The 17,163-nt window shown below is 46.7% G+C and overlaps 1 long non-coding RNA gene across 1 annotated transcript in view; it reads left to right on the forward strand.

The window, feature by feature from the left end:
- Positions 1 to 3,672, forward strand: part of LOC124516009 (uncharacterized) — a 29,334-nt gene extending 25,662 nt beyond the window's left edge. Inside the window, exons 3-4 of the long non-coding RNA XR_006962955.1 lie at positions 2,133 to 2,276; positions 2,421 to 3,672. This is a non-coding gene — a long non-coding RNA (uncharacterized LOC124516009). The remainder of the gene's footprint in view (positions 1 to 2,132; positions 2,277 to 2,420) is intronic.
- The last annotated feature ends 13,491 nt before the right edge of the window (positions 3,673 to 17,163 follow it).

Here is a 17,163-nt window from a genome sequence, read left to right on the forward strand (position 1 = left end):
GTTTAGAATATCAAGATTTTTGATTAAAAAAAATAAGTCAGGTGTGTTATACAGAGGAAAACAACACGTAGATAGAACTTTAGGGCAACGGAAATACTTCAAAGACATTTCCCATTTGGGGTCAGGGCCCCAGACACCCAAAGATAAATTCACTTTCTTCTGCCATTAGGGATGTTTTAGTGGAAAAATCTGAGAAGTACTTGTTTAAGATCTTCGGAATTTTTTGAATGCCTGAGAGGATTCCAGACAAACTGGGGACTAATTATAATGGCTGAACTAGGTTCTTAAAATAGAAACCAGCCGAGAGCTCTCAAGATAGGTCCCTCAAAGTTAATGTGAGGACACAAAGGGAAAGAAGGGCAGGGAGCAGAAGGAGCCTTTCCCAGTTACGCTAATAGCTGGACCAAGTCCAGGTACAGAAACTGGTTCGTATGACAACTCAGAATAGACTCATTTTCTGTGCTCACAATGGGTAACAGAAGGTTATCTATACTGTAGGCTTTTGTGGTTCTTTTGAAAGGAAGTCTCGTTGTTGGAGGCTAATAGACTTCAAATAGTGAATTCGTCACTAGAAAGCCAAAGTTCAATCATAGCCTATTCGTTTGTCTTATTTTACTTGAATAGAAAACTCAAAAGCTCTAATGAAAGAACATTTCAAAAGACAGATAAACACTTGTTAATAATTCTAGCGGGTGAGAGGATTTACCCAAGCCTAATTTCTCTTGCTGGATTTCGTGTGGTGTCTTTGGACCAACAGTACAATGCAGTAGGCTTCCCCTTCTACCTGAGCGCTTTCCAGTTCTGCGCTTGCCAAAAATAGTTGTTTGTTACGACGCGTAGGTAGGTGTTTTTGTTCTCCACAATAAGCCTGCGGAGCAGAGGTGAATTATGTTTAAAAAGGAATCGTTTTTGCTTGTCAGAACACTTTACATAAAACAGCCTTTGAGTTCTGAAGGATTTTAAAGCTGAGCTCTAAAATCCTACAAGATGCGCCTAAAATAATCTTCTTGCTAAAAGCAAAAGAACCAGTCAGCTGACCTTCAGCTCTCAGTACTTGGAAACACTCCTTAGTGCTTAACAGTATTTAACTTCTGTGCGTTTATTTGCCTCTGTGTTTATTTTTAAAGCATCACTCGGGGCGCCTGGGTGGCGCAGTCGGTTAAGCGTCCGACTTCAGCCAGGTCACGATCTCGCGCTCCGTGAGTTCGAGCCCCGCGTCAGGCTCTGGGCTGATGGCTCGGAGCCTGGAGCCTGTTTCCGATTCTGTGTCTCCCTCTCTCTCTCTGCCCCTCCCCCGTTCATGCTCTGTCTCTCTCTGTCCCAAAAATAAATAAACGTTGGAAAAAAAAAAACAACATCACTCTAGGTCAGGTAAATGGATTCAGTAGAGATAAACACACCATCCATCATATTTTGAGGGGACTTGCATAGCTGAACAATAATATTCAGTATCATTATGCTGTCTGGTATTCACTTGAAACGTGTCATACATTATCATATGCTAATTGTGCATAATTAATCCTAACTATTAACGGACACAAGATCCATTAATGGGTTGCAAAGTAAAACTTACGTACAAAAGAAAATAAGAACCTCCCCGCACAAAGGGGACAGACTCTTTATTCTCTAAGGCCCGTTAAAAAAGATTATAAATGAATTGACCGTTTTGATATCAGAATGTATACAGTAAATAACACGTGTAAAAATGCAGTCGTTTTAGGTCCCCTGGGGAAAACAGCAGTAATTCTTCCTCATGTGAGAAGCATGGAAAGAACGCCGTCGAAAGAGGCTCAGTCGATATATTATCTTCAGAACAACAAGGGAGCTATAGATGAGAGATTCTGCTGTCAGAACCACTTGGAAAACCCGGCAGGATGTGCATCCAATTCATAAAATAAATAGTCAACTTATTATTCAGGTTTAGCTCAAATTTTGGTGAGCTTGGCAAAAGTTGTCACTGTGGAAATGTACTGTGAACTCAGAAAAATGTTCGTTTTGTTTGAGAGGCAGCTCTCTCCAGAACTGAATAGAAAACAGGGAGTTAAGCGCCTCATCCCCCAACTTTCATTAACCCTCAGACTAACAGGAAGGCTGTATACATTACCATCGCTGTATCTCTTTTCCCCTTGGAGGTACTGAAGCGAAGCCAGAATAAGTATCTTGCTTAATGTGAATGCACAGTTCAGTGCAAGGACTGCTCAGAGAACCCTAACCTCCTAGCCCGCTGCTGGTCCAATGTGTCTCCCAGCTCACTTTCCCCAGGCACCCAATTTCAGGTAAGCTACGTGTTACTTCACACTTTATTAGCACAACCATATAGTGCCTGTTTTTGTTCTTAAGAACCTTGTATGACTCCCCGTTATCCGCTGACGTTGCCATTAGCACCCTTGACCGCAGGAGTCTGGCTCTTGATTTTCCAGAACAGGATCGTTCTTTCCCACCCTCTTTGAAACCAGCTATGGTCACGTGAATCGCTTTGGTCGATCAACATGCGTGGAAATGACAAAGGGCAGACTCTTTAAGAAGCGGCATGTGATTTGCCCCTCTGCTCTGGTGATCATTAGAAACATACATCAAGATGAAGCTTCCATCAGCCAGGATGTCCAAGCGATTACAAGGAGCAGAGCCCTCCTGCCGGCCTTCAGCGGACACGGGATGTGAGCAGGGAATAATAAACTTTGTGTTAAATCACGGAAATTTGGGACTTGCATGTTGCTGCCGCATAATCCAGCATATCCTGAGTGATACGTGTACAAATTAAAATCGAAGCTGCTTCAACTGGACCTTGAAGACACTCCACCATCTGGCCTCGGCCTATCTTTTACACATTCACTTAACCTGCTGAGAGTATGATGTGCCGGCAACTCCGATAGTTCCTGGGAATACGAAGGGCCCACGCCCTCGATGGGACCTACATACGCACATTGGAGTTGTTACAATACAGCATGATAATTGCTACAGTTAACCTTCGGGTCTAACAGGAACAAGAGAGAGATCGCTTTATTCTTCTCTGGGATGATGTTGAGAATGATGTCAAACATTGTTTTGTTTTGTTTTGTTTTCAAGGAGTGGTGTGCATATGAAAAGGCACAAACGTGAAAGAAAGCAAAACATGTTCCAAAGCCGTGCGTAGCTTGCTATATGGCTGGTGCGTCTTTGCCCAGAACATATCTACGTCGGCACACATCCATACCTCTGCCCGTGCTTTTTCCCTTGCCTGGCTTCCTTCAAACCACCGTAGGGTTAACAAGCTGGGGGTGGGGGGAAGGCAGGCAACAGATGCCAGGGGACTCCAGAGTTTTTATTTCATACTGGTCTCGCTTTCATATGGGCTCTTATGCTTAGACATTTATCTCCTCTCCAAATAAGTCAATACATTCAGTCACGGGATGACTGATGGGATTCCAGGATGCTGTTCATTATACCTCATTAAACCAGACCACTCCTGTAGAAGACTAGATATAAACATTTTTTGCAATCTAACACAGCCCATGACTACAAATTCAGGACGTGGGATTTTCTGTGCAAAAGGCATTCAAAGTAAACATGAAAATATACCTCAGTTTTTGTAATCCTGCTTTGAAACTTTTTCTTTGGTTATACAGTAGCATCTTTTAAAAAAAATGTGTTTTAATGTTTTTATTTTTGAAGGAGAGAGAGAGACAGAGCATGAGCGGGGGAGGAGTAGAGAGAGAGGGAGACACAGAATCCCAAGCAGGCTCCAGGCTCTGAGCTGTCAGCACAGAGCCCGACGCGGGGCTCGAACTCACGAACCGTGAGATCATGATCTGAGCCTCAGTCGGAAGCTCAACCGGCTGAGCCACCCGGGCGCCCCTAGCGTAGCATCTTTAAAAAAAAAAAAAAAAAAGGTCAAGGTCAAGGCTCTTCTGGCCAGTGAAAATCTTTGAACTAGCATCTCTCCCTTCTTCACATGGGAAAATTTCAACATCCTGGGAAAGGCACAAATGCATAAGCTCAAAGGTCACCTCCTCTGGGAAGCCTCCCTGGACATGTACTACTCTTCCTCTTTGGTCCCTTAGCATTTTGTTTCTAACTCTGCCCTTTATGGCATTCAACGGGTCATTATAGATGAGTAGTATTTACATGTCAAAACAGCCCAGCGAGATTGCTGTAAGTGGCTGGTAGTGTCTTGCTCACTCCTGTGTCCCTCATGGTAGCAGCACAGTGCCGGGACAGAACGGCAAGCAATGCGTGTCGGACTGAATTGAGGATGCGGGTGAAACACCCAGTCGTCGCAACGACCGGAAACTGACAAGAAAATTCTTTCCAGGGAATAGACCCCGTTCTCACCGCAAGCGGGTGCAGATGTTATACAAAAATTTTCTGTGCACGGCTGGGATCTCACAGTAAGAACCAACAGTGAGGTCGAGCCCTGAAGAAAAATGGAACGGCATCCACTACGGTATGACTTTACAGGCCCCAAATCCCTTATCTAAAACCTTTGGGCAAGAGGGGCGCCTGGGTGGCTCGGTCCGTTAAGCGTCCGACTTTGGCTCAAGTCACGATCTCACAGTTTGTGAGTTCGAGCCCCGTGTCGGGCTGTGTTGACAGCTCAGAGCCTGGAGCCTGCTTCGGATTCTGTGCCTCCCTCTCTCTCTCTCTGCCCCTCCTCCCCCTCTCAAAAATAAATAAACATTAAAAAAATTGTAAAACCTTTGGACAAGATATGTTTCAGGATTTCAAATTATCTAGACAGGTAAGCGTCCAACTCCATTTCCACTCAGATCATGAGCTCATGGTTCATGAGTTCAAGACCTGAGACCAGCTTCACGCTGCCAGCGTGGAGCCTGCTCGGGATTCTCTCTCTCCCTCTCTCTGCCTCTCCCCCACTCTCTCTTGCACACATACTCTCTCTCTCTCCCTCTCTCTCAAAATGAATAAACTTAAAAAAGAAAGGTAATGTGGTGCACGCACTTATATAACATCCCTAACAGGGTATGGGGCAGCACTCCGTTATCAGCACATTAATACTTCCATGGGGAAACATATGAATATTCACAAGAAGTAGAATAAATAAAGATGTAAGTAGCCTTGTATTGATTTGGGTCAGGTTTTGCTGCTAAATAATTTTCCAAAACTTTAGAGTTTTGGAGTCTCGAATTGTAGATGACAGATTGTTATACCTGTGTTACTAATAGCTATTTATCTAATAACTCCTGCTTACTGTGAAAGATAATCTTTATCAATCCATTTTTATCACATTTGAATTTCAAATCTTTATTGCCAAACTACTTTACAGTTTTTTGTTGTGTTTTTTTTTTTTAAGTTTATGTATTTATTTTGAGAGAGAGTGTGTGAGCAGGGTAGGGGCAGAGAGAGGGACAGAGAACCCCAGGCAGGCTCCATGCTGTCGGCTCAGAGCCCGACGTGGGTCTCGATCTGAGGAACCATGAGATCATGACCTGAGTCAATATCAAGAGTTGAACGCTCCACGGACTGGGCCACCCAGATGCCCCTACAATTTTTTAATAAGATGACATTTAAGATGAGCTGTTGTGGGTCAGACACAGGTGAAGATTTTGGGGGGCACCTGGGTGTCTTAGTTGGTTAAGTAACCAACTCTTGATTTCGGCTCGGGTCATGATCCCAGGGTCCTGGGATTGAACCCCACGTCGGACTCCACTCTGGGTGTGGAACCTGCTTGAGATTCTCTCTCCCTCTGCCACTCTCCTGCGTATGCACACGCTCTCTTTCCCTCTGTCGGTTAAAAAAAAAAAGTTTAAAAATGTGGCCTAGTTATCAAAATATTGACATGTAGACTAGAGCTCAATAAGGGTATCTTTTGTGGAATATTACACTGCATTTTCAGGCAAATGTGAATTAGGCACTGAAAGATACTGCTTTCAAAGGTTAGGTCCTGTAAAAGCAAATCCTTGGAGTAATATAAAATGTGCGAGGCATATTCTCACAAAGACAGTAAAGGGCTTCCCTGGGTCATTGGAGGAGTGCTGTGTGACAATACATCTGGCTGCGATGTGACACATACACACACACACACACACACACACACACACACACACGCACACATACACACAGGAATTTGCAAGTTCTCACTGCAACCATAAACGTAAATTTAGCCATAAACATGAATTTAGCAAGAAAATATCTGAGGGCTAACATTGGAGTGCTCTCTACAAGCTTATTTCAAAGACCCCCCATCCCAACTATAATCTCTTCAGTTTATCTCAACCATGGCAACCAGCGTTGGTCTCCTGGTGTTTCTGCAGGCAAAGAGCTTGAGTAGAGCCAAGAAGAACGCCTGAAAAACTGAAAATTTCAAACCATTTCATGTACCTTTACACTCCTCTTAAACCAGATCCTTTTTAAATCCGAGGCTTAGGGAGCCAGGCTAATTAGTAGGACTTCTTTATAAAAGTCCGAATCTGTGAAATGTGGCTTTTCAGAGTTCTCAAGGGGATGAATATGGGTGGCCAGGGTTTGATGTGAATGTGGCAGTCACAGGCTGTTCCTTTGAGGAAGGTCTGCAAATGGCCAAATCCGCTCTGGGGGAAGGTGTATAAAGATTTTGGAATGCAACACTTTTGAATGTATGGTTTCTGAAAGGGAGGAATGAATCTGTACGTTATAACTATGACCAAAAAATAGGGGAATGGATAATTGATTTTCTTTTTTTTTTTTTTAATGTTTATTTATTTTTGAGACAGAGAGAGACAGCGCATGAGCAGGGGAGGGGCAGAGAGCGAGAGAGGGAGACACAGAATCTGAAGCAGGCTCCAGGCTCTGAGCGGTCAATGCAGAGCCTGACGCGGGGCTTGAACTCACAAACCGTGAGATCATGACCTGAGCCGAAGCCGGACGCTTAACCGACGGAGCCACCCAGGAGCCGCTGGGTAATTAATTTTCTATCTATGACTTCTAAGCACCCTGAAGAATCCAGATCTCTGCAGAAGCTCAATAAAAACTTGCTAATTGGACTTTACACCGGAAAACTCAGGCCAGCCTTCCCGAGATGGGAGTCAGTCTCATTTAAGTCCTAAACGGAAGGAACCTGGCGTGGATTGGGATGGGCGGAGAGATTCTAGGGCGGAAGCATGCCTTTTCAGCTCTGGAACTTAAAAACTGTCAGGAGCTCGGTCTGGCTAAGACCCAGCAGGCATGAACACAGGTGGAGACTGGCGTGAACCAGGTAATACCCCCACTTGCTGTGGTCAAGGGTAAAGGCCCAGGGAGCCCGGCAGCAGTTTTGTGTGCGTGCGGCCTCCCACTGCAAACCAGAGCCTCGGGCAATGGGGGACCTTGCCGGCTGCCCTTGCTGGGGGGCAGCATCATGCTCACATTTGCAAAGAACAAGGCCTGGTCTTTACAGCAGAATTTTTGGAGTACTTCCTCGAGTTGAGAACTAGCAGGGAATACCGCGTCTTTGTCTTTCCCAACTTCCAGCATGAGGCTGATTTCCAAGTTCAAGCAAGGTGAAATGAAACCCAAGCAGCAGTCAGGGATCTGGTCTGACTGTTCGCACAGGCTCCAGCCCCAAGCGTTAAGGTTGCTTGGGGTGTGGGCCTTGCGCGTTCGCTCTCGAGTCTATCCTTTGGCCAGGTAGGGAGATCAGGAGGCCCTCCCAGCCAGGCCTCCTTTCTCCAGGTGGCTTCCTCTAGCCCCAGAACTCCCTGAACCCTGGGTGGTAACGGTCTGCTAGCGGTTACAGTTGTTGATCTTATAATTGAAATTTAAAAGCGGCTCGCAGCTGTCAGGAACGGATTTAACAGGGTGTCTCTGCTCCAATATTGCGTGCGGCTGCGACTTTGTAATTGTGCGGTGTGTTTACAGGCGTCACAAAGAAGGGGAAAGGAAGGAAGCAAATAAAGAAACCCCTTGGAACTGTTTGTAGGGCTTAGGCCCCCGGGGCAGGAGGATATGTTGGCCAAGGGTCTAAACTAATGTTGCTAACCCAGCAGGATCTGTGGTTTGGGAGATTGGGCTAAACTACGTTATAGTTTGTTTTTTGCCTACTTGATAAGTCAGGTTTTTGAAGATGGCATTTTAATGTCTTTCCCTAGTATTGTGCATAAGACTCACCTCTATTATATCTTCAATGGAGACTCCAACCTTCATTTAAAAGTTGTCCTCTGCTTCATGCTTTGTTTTTCCTTTGATTTCTACAGCATTTGCTATTAATGATGCCATGTCCTTGGCCGCCTTTACTTGTGTTTTAAGATAATTTCTTGCTCTTTTGCTTCTAACCTTTCTCTGTCCCTTGGTCTAGATTGATAGTTAAATGGGAGAAGGGGAGCCTGGCCTTTCCCCACAGTCAAAACTGTAAGTTTAAGCCAACTGGCTGATTTCATCTTGTTTCATGCTTTCTGGGTTTTATTCCTTCCTGCTGTTTTAATGGTCCTCTTTCTTTTGCTAATTTTACGCAGCATTTTCCTTTTTTTCCTTTTAACGCTGGCATTTTAAATGCCATAATTTTAACCTTGATAGACAGAAATTTTCAACTGTTTGAAAATCAGAGTGTGGATTTTGAACTCCTTACTTTCTGGGACCGTTATTTAAGAGTTAAGTGAATTCATTTCAGCCTCAGTCATCGTGTTTATTTACTCCTATTCCTTTGTGGCCCAAGTTGGTTCACTCTTTGGCTTTGAAACTGTAATATTTGGAGGGGATGCCAGGGCACTTGGGGTCTGAAAGAAGAAGTCAAAGCCTGGGTGCTTGTGGCTGTATGTCCTCGGACGAGCCCATTGGCGTCTCTTTCATCCTCATTTCCTCTGTAAAATGAAAAAAAAGCGGTAGCGTATCTCCTAAGCCTTCTGTGAATATTGAACAAGGTGACATACGTAAAAATCAAGCACAGGATGGGGCGCCTGGGCGGCTCAGTTGGTTAGGCGACCGACTTCAGCTCAGGTCATGATCTCACTGTCCGTGAGTTCGAGCCCCGCGTTGGGCTCTGTGCTGACAGCTCAGAGCCTGGAGCCTGCTTTGGATTCCGTGTCTCCCTCTCTCTCTCCCCCTCCCCTGCTCATGCTCTGTTCTCTCTGTCTCTTGATAATAAATAAGTGTTAAAAAACAATTTTTAAAAAAAAAAAAATCAAGCACAGGATCTTCTGTCCGATCACTGTTCCTCTTAATCCTGGAATATTAATTCAGAAAACCAACCCCTGCCATGTAGCCTTTGTCTTTCCAAACGCATTTTGGTTTTATTTGGTAAGCAAAGAGGACTTTGCTGTGTCAAAGCTCCTTGGTTAACTGTTAAGGCACGAAGTTCATAGGAAGGGTCTGAATTGAAGAAACGTGTCTTTCGGCTAGGGGCTTTCCCCGAACCACAGGAGGAGAGAAAAGGTCATCGGCTGCTCTAGTTAACAATTTCAGTCCCCGCTGAAATCTCTTCTTACTGTGAGACAGCTGTCCCCTGCCCCCTAAATCTGGTTCCACAGGCAACCCGGGGTTTCTCTGAGTTCTTGCTTTGACAAAGGTCTTCTGGGCTTGGGTTGCTCCCTCTACGGAGAAAAGCACGAGCTGTTCTCCAACGTGGAGAAGGGAGCAGGGAGCCATTTCTGCTTCTGAAGATCCATTTGACCTTCTGGCAGTAACTTCCTTCCGGCCCTGTTTCCTCTTGATCAAGGAGCCGTAGTGTGTCAAACCCTTCAACAGATCATCGTGATTGGTGTGTTGGCTGGCTTTGTTTTGTTCACTGTCAGCCTCATCAGAAAGTCCTCACCGAAGCCTGAATCCTCTGCCGAACGCCATGCAACAGATCTAAATTCAATTCAACCTAAAACCTGTTTGTGGCGTGCCTATCCTACGTGTCAGGAACCGGGGGTGGGGGGGGCGGGAGGGTACAGCAATGAGGACTTACGAAATGGACACATTCACCACTGGCTGTAACAGGAAGTGTTGTGAGGGCACAGAGGTAACGGGAAGGCACAGAGAAAGAGATGTAGACACACTTAACCCTCCACGAATGAACCATCCGAAATCAACAGCATGGAAAGACTGGAATAGAATGATCGACCCAGCATATACAAATATGCTTCAGCACCCCCCCCCCCAGCAGCAACGGTGAGAAGGAACACTTGGATGGTACTTAATCTATGCCAAGCCCTGCTCTAAAGGCTTCACGTGTGTTAGCTCCTTGTCCCTCACAGCGACTTCACAGATACTACAGTTTTCCCGGGTGAAAGATGAGGCAGCTAGGCACTTGGCCCACCTAGCGAGTGGCAGGTTCAGGTTTATGAATGCAAGGAGTCTGCCTCCTAAGCCCACGTTTGGGTCTTTGAAACCAAATTATGTCTGGCTTCAAGCCCACCAGGGTGGATAGAGCATTCAGCTTTGGTCAGCACGGAGGGCCCTTCCTCATCTTACGGTCTCCCAGGAGTCTGGGGGGGGGGGGCTTACACGGTCCCGAAGACATGGGAAAAGGACAGTTCTCAGTCTACCTTGATGACATTTTGGGGAGAGATGTGCCTGGACAAGCTGGCTGTAGCATACCACTGCCTTGGAGTTCCCTCCCCAAAACCTTTGTCAGCTTTCCTCAACCCAAGGTCCCACTGCGCCTTCCAAGTGACGGAGGGCACTATGTTTAGCCATTAGCAGACTGTGCTCCCCGTGCACACATCCTCCTTCAGGTTCTCATTCTGCATCGAAATGGAGCCATCCCTTCTGTCCGTCTTCCCTTCGAGCCCGTCCCCCGGGGGGTGTCTCCAGCCCAGACTTTGGAAACAAAAACCTCCCCTCTTAACTCTCAGGATGGTCAAGAGGGTAACACTGTTCTGTCTCGACATTCCTGACAGCTAAATAAGCGGGTCTGACTTCTCACTCAGGTTAAATTGCTTCCCGAATATTCTTGACCGTGAAGAGAATTTCACCTTTGTTCTTGCAATGCCCCTGTGAAGCAAGTCTCCTTAAATACAGAAAGCATATTTGGACTACATTTCAAATTAAGGATTTCCTTCTGGTTCTCATCCTTGAAACGATACAAGCCATTTATTGAGTTAGTGTAGGAAGGGGGGCGGGGGGAGACTGCCAGAAAGCCTTCAGCCACGGAGGTGAGTGCCTGACCCTGTGATGTTGCCTTGTCTATATAATTTGCTGCATGTTGCATCATACAGAATATGCCAACCTTTTTCTGCTTGTTCAAAAAAAGGTGATGCTAATTAGATCAGGCAAATAGCTGCTGTTGTTGATTCATTTGAAAATGATTATTCCAAGGCAGTGTGTTATTACCCAGCAAGTCACAGCTTTGCCTATTAATGCTCCGAGGTGGCTGCCAGACTTCAAAGTCGGAGGTGGAATTTGAGGCAAGCGGTGCCTGCTGGGTCACGACCAGAGCCTTCATCTGAGGACAAGGAACAATCTATTGACATTTAGGAATTTAATCCATTCTGGTCAGCGTGGACCACGCTATCAATTCAGTGCCAATAAATATCATTTGGGATACTTACCGTGAGCAAAACATAATACAGTGGAGCACACAAAAACAAAATATGGAATTAAAGTTCACGGCTAAGGTTCTTACATTCCAATGAAAGCGCTAAATGCCAAGGCAAGGAAGAATGCAGAATGTTACACGAGCTATAATTAAGTGAAATAATGAAGTGAAGTGCATTTGACAAAGTGGCAACTTTTCCACATGCTGGCTCTTTATTAAGTATATTAGGACTACAAAGAACATTCCATGGGGACACTGAGGATGTAAAGGTCCGTTTTGCAGAGGGCGGAGTAGAAATTGAGCTGGGGTAAAGCTTCGCGAAGCAAGTAGCATTTGAGCCGCTTTTGTAAAAAGGGGTCAAGCTTTGAAAATCAGTAAATCATAAACAAAAGCCCAAACCAACAGCAGTGAGGCTGTGTTAGGTGGTCCAATTTGGAAGCAGGAGGCAAAAAAGAAGTAATCCATGTTCTTAGAAATACAATCAGATAAGGGAGGGGTTTAAATCTGGACACAGAGTGTTTGGATCTTCCTTCTACTGAAACAAACGGTGATGCAGAAAGTATTTCTCAGAAAAGACTATGAAAAGAAAACCCAGTGCATATAAAAATAGCCATGAATAGGTAACTTTGCTATACCCGTAATTGAGGTTCACCTAAAAAGTCCATGAAAATAATTTTGACTCATTTTTAAGGGTTTTGTTTCCAGAGGCACAGATTCTAGATAAAACTTGGGCCATTATAATCCAATAGCACTGAAACCGTTTTCATTGCCCCCAAATAAAGAACATGTTTCCCCTTTTTGTCTTCTGTTTCAATTCCCCTTCCTCCCTGTGAAACGGTTAATATGCTGAAGCGGGGTGCTTAGCCCACCTCCAAACCCTTAAAATGTAGTTAATTACAAGATAGGCCAATTTAAACTTTACGACATTCTTGATCCCAGAACGTAGGGTGGGTTGTTGTTGTTAATCAGCAGAAGGAAGGCGGTGTGGTGCCGCAGGTGATGCGAGAGAGCGCGGGCTGCCCAGGTCCGGACACAGCTCTGCCCCCCGCTGGCCGAAGGCCGGATCGCTCCACGTCTTTGTGAAGCCAGTGTATGCGGAGATCGCCCCGGATCCTCTCCCTTTGCCCTCCAACCTGAAAGATTTTCTGAACTAAAGAAGAAAAAGTGCGAGGCACGGGCCGCTTCCAAGCACGGACTTGAGAATACAGGACTGATGGGTTGTGTGAGCAGTCTTACCGAGTCCGCTCCGTGTCATCACACGGACTGGAGCAACGGGTCCACTTAGAGCAGAAGGAAGCCGGGGAGGCCAGCGGAGACACAGATTACCTGGGGCCAGCAATGATTTCATTTTCAAACTAACAGAAGTGCATATTCTTCTCCCCAGTGCTCAACCTACCAACGGCATTTCAGCAAGTCAAAAACGGAATTCATCCTGTGTACACAATTGCCCTTCTTTACATCTCCCAATTGTGTCCTCTCCAATAATGTAATTTCATCCTTGGAGCTAGATTATCTACTTCAGAGAGGCAGAGCTTGCAGCCTAAAATACTGGCAGAAAATACAGAGAAAATGTTTTGACAGAGAGCAAAAGGCGGCAGATAATTTTCTCATCTCTTTTAAAATTGATTGCTGTCTTTATAAACTTGAAGTTTATAAGATCCCGTCTAAAGAATCTTATCTAGGTGGCAGTTCCTGCACGCTACTATTTTATTTCATTTACCTTTCTGGGTCTTTGGGAAATTTCATAATCCAATGCAAAACTTAAATATTTTCTTGCCCAGAAATTAATTCATCTCCTGGAGATTTCAGGAGACAAAGTCCACTTCTCCCGTAACGGAAGTTCATACGACAAGAAGCCTCTCGGTAGCGGGAGGAGGCAGGGTGCCCAGCTCAAGGGAGAGGCATCTGTGTCGGCCAGTACCTTAGGAAGTGAATACAGTGAGGAGATACCGCGCTCTTTTTTCTGGAGCCTTCCGGAGCTCATGATCTCCGCAATCGGCGAGGGGTGTCCTTTGACCCAGGGCGGGGAACAGGATTGATACGGAAGGAATGCAAGAAAAAAGAGCAGAAACATCAGACGTTCCAGGTGGCAAAAGGACAACCATGCAAGCCAGGTTGTGACCTCGAGTGGGTGCTTTCTACATTTCCTTCGTTTCTGCTTTGAACAAAACGGGAACCAAGACTGGAGAATGGAAGTCACTGAGCCCTCCTTTAGCACAAAGAAAATGTTTTCTCTGCTATGGCAGCCGGGCATGAGGCACGAATGCCACACTATGGTAGGAAGGATATGACATGGGGGGAAATATGGTGAAGAGAAGGAGAGAGATGGGGAGGGCGGGGGAGGGGTGGGGAGGGCAGTCACACCAAGGGCTGACCCACACCCATGGTGCTCACAGACTTCCCTGGCATCAGGCTGGGTGGCCACCTCGGGGAGAAATGACAGCCTAGAGTAGTTATTTAGCCAGAAAGGCCTGGGTTCAGCTCCCCCAGGGAATCCCTGACTCCTTTGGGCGCAAGACGTATCTCGGCGTTAGCCTCTGCCTTGCGAAGGACACAGGAGGTTCCTGAAGGTGTAGCTGGTGTGTGGGCCAAAAGGACTCCCTCGTCAGGAGCCACAGTCCTTGTGGCCAAGGATACTGGACCCGGGAGAAGGGTAGCTGGGTAAAAATGCACGATGTCCAGTTCTATCTGAACATCAGGTAGACAACAAATAATATTACATGTCATACTTGGGACATACTCTGCGCTAGAAGAATTACTCGCTGTTTATCTGAAATTCGGGTTTAAGGAGATGCCCTGTATTTTTATTGACTAAATTCGGCAACCGTCCCTGGGCCTGACCAAGAGCTGGCACCAGGCTGCAGAGAGTCCTGAAGCAAGTTAGGCCCAGGAGAGGCAGAGTCGGAAGGCAGGGGTACCTCCATACTCCTGCCCAGACCGGGACTGGGAGCGTGCCCACATGATGGGCCACACCCCCAAGGGCTGTAACTGCAAATGCCAACAAGATTCACACAGACGGGCGGAAGCGGATGCCGCTGTGGCCCAGCCAGTGGATGGGGCGCCCCCCTGCCCCCGCCACCGCGTGACACTGAGCGCCTGTCTTCCCCGGTGCCCTGGGGTCACGTATACTCACCGAGAAGCCACATTAGGGAAGAAGCAGATAGAACGACCTATGTGCAAATGATTGGATCAGACTAAGCCTTAAACTGGACTGAGTGAAAAACGTCTTTCCCCCTGACACTATGAGCGGGGGCTCGCGGAGAAAAGAAATCAGTTGAAGGGCCAAATTGTAAACGTGCATTTTCTCTGCCCGGCTCGGTTGCAACGTGAGCGAGCTGTGATTCCCCACCTCGTACCTGCCTGCAGCGACTTTTCAACAGAAGAGAGAATAGTAGGTTATCAAGAGACACTATGACGGCTCCTACTGGTGAAGCCACACTCTCCTGTCTCCCTCCTCCTAGCTCCTCAGGCTCCAGAGTTCCTGAGACCCCACAGAAGAAACCCTACGGGGGTTGATGGCTGTGGTTCAGCCCCAGCCACCGCCTTCTAAACCTCTGCAAACAGGTGTAATGTGCCTTCAGAATCGCCCACATTGCCATGGGATCCGCGCATGGACCAAAAGGTCCCTTGCAGCTCCCCAGTCCCGTGGGCACTCAGAGGGTCCCCCCCAGCATGCCAAATGTTCCCTTTTGCCGGCGTATAGCATGAGCTGCTTGCCACCCCCACCCCTTGGAGAGGGTCCAAGTCTCCTTTCCTTCCTCCAAATAATGAGAACATAATTAGCATAAGCTGGAACGGATTAACCTGGAGCCGTAGAAAGGGCTAAATATACATTCTTTAGAAACGGCCACAGACATTTGGAATATTTCAAACTCCTCTGAAAGTTTTAAGTCCTCCCCCTGGTGGAAGCTCAGTGTTTAAAGGGCCTGAAGGCCTATCTGTCCAGCTTCTACCTGAGACGTGAATCCCCTGCACAGCTCTGGGTCAACTGGTCACTCAGGCGCCGCGCAAGCCCTCCAGTAATGGGGAGGGGTCTCATTACCCCCCCAGGGGCAGTTCCCATTCCCGCCCCTATAATGGCCATATGGAGGATACAAAGCAGGAAATGAGTTCCAATAAGCGTAAGAAGCCCTGACTGTTCGAATTCCTACTTTCCCAGTGTTCCGTTGACCCGGTTTCTCTTTCAAGGCCCACGGAGGGGTCGATCTTCACAAAGGAAACTCACCGAAGACGAGATATGTGAAAACCTACACAGAGAATCAACGAGTTGGAGGACGTTAGTGACAGATGGCTGTCGTTCCCTGCAGCGTATGGACCCGTGTCTCAGCTGAGGCTACTCTGTACACTAAATGAAAGTCCTTCTAGCTTTCTATCCCACATCCTCTGGAAGGTCTAGATCCTTCCCATGATTTCTGAAAATTCCCAAGGGTTTATGTTCCCATGGCCACTTTTGGGTCCTCTTGACGGCCCTCACTCCTTGTCTTTTTGGGCTCTTCTCTTCCATCTGCTTCTTCTCCCCTTCCCCAGACTCTGGGTACTCCCGCCCATCGCCTTCGTTATTGAACTCAGGCAAGTAACTTCTGAAACGTTGGAAACGTGAGCTAGGGAGGACACTTGAAGTTGAGCATTAGATATTCCTAAAAATCCTCCGATAACCTCAAAAGGCTTCTCAACGACCCTCTTTCTGAGTAGGCGCCAGGCTCCTCCCGTGTCTGGCTCTCTACCCCTTCCTATCTGCCCTTTTCCGCCCCCCAGCTTCCTCTGCATTTCCGAAATAGAACTGTTTAGCTCGCTGCTCTCTGTCGTCTTCCAACCCCCGGCCCTCAAACCTGATCAGGTTTGTTCCCTAAACAAAGAGTGCCAAGTATCAATATATATAATATTTTCTTTACCCACTGTCCCTCCCTGGAGAGTGCTGGGCCCAAACCTTAAGGGTCTGATTTTCAATCCTTCATCTCTTGCCAATGATACTGTGTAGAGAGGACCCGGGACACTCAATTTGAATTATGGTAGCAGAGAAACAGGGCCAGAGCCTTCCTACTTGAGAAGGGCTGTGGAGGAGAACTTCTTGGCTGACGTGCCCAGGATGCCCTCCTTGTGGGTGGGCTTTCTGCCAGCGGCAGGGGGAACAGTAGATAAGCAAGTGTCCAATATTCAAATTCCACACGTGTGCCCTACACGGTAGATGAGTCAGCTATGATCCAAGCCCTTTGAAGTGGACAGCGGGACCCTGACAGCCCTTCTCAGGACCTGTTACAAAACTCCTACCGACCGGGCGAGGCTGGCAAAGCAACTTGGAAGGACAGAGAATCAAAACACACACTGCCTCTCGGTAAGGCGCACGGAAGTCTGTGCCCTCTTATTTGTGGCTTGTTCTCAGGTGTTTGTGTTCTTCCAGGGAAACAATAAGCTCATTAGAGCACAAGTGAAGAAGTTACTTAATAGGTTCGTAAGTCACCCCGTTCTTACAAGACAACAGCCACGCAGGGCTGCAGATGAGTGAGAATCACTGATGAAGCTTTAAATTGATACACTCACTGAAGCGTGAGCTATCAATACTGACCTTGTTTGCGGCTTCTCAAGCAGGCAAGTGGAGTTCTCTGGAACCTTTGAGTAGTGAGCCGTGCATTGAAGCTCATTTCAAAGAACTGCATTTAACTTAACCAAATAGCTTCATTTAATTGTTTCTGGGTTTCTAAGGATTAAACTCTTATTATAATAGTGGCTTTTAACTTTTATTTTCGTCATCTAGCTTT

The sequence above is a fragment of the Lynx rufus genome, unplaced genomic scaffold (genome assembly GCF_022079265.1).
Source record: "Lynx rufus isolate CCGP_SWC_20201006 ecotype Redwood Valley unplaced genomic scaffold, mLynRuf1.p SCAF_2, whole genome shotgun sequence".
Classification (NCBI taxonomy): Eukaryota; Metazoa; Chordata; class Mammalia; order Carnivora; family Felidae; genus Lynx; species Lynx rufus.